Genomic DNA, 299 nt, shown 5'->3' on the forward strand with positions numbered 1-299 from the left:
CATTCCCGAGTATTATCGGCCAATACTCGATCGGGTATTTTAAATCGCCCGATCCTAATATCCGATTAGAATTTCGGATTTCGACATTCCGATTGAAAAATATTTAGAAAATAGGTATGAGTGCAATCAGAGTCTATTTTGACTCGAAATTAAATTACGAATCCAACGGCGCAATCGGAATTTGATTCCGAGTTACCGAACTCAAAAAGACACGTTTTGAGCCGTATCGGGCGGATTTCAGCCCCGACAGTGGTCCAGAACCGACTGTCTCCAAAAATTACCAAAATTTACCACAAAAT

This window comes from Lupinus angustifolius, chromosome LG14 (genome assembly GCF_001865875.1).
Source record: "Lupinus angustifolius cultivar Tanjil chromosome LG14, LupAngTanjil_v1.0, whole genome shotgun sequence".
Lineage (NCBI taxonomy): Eukaryota > Viridiplantae > Streptophyta > Magnoliopsida > Fabales > Fabaceae > Lupinus > Lupinus angustifolius.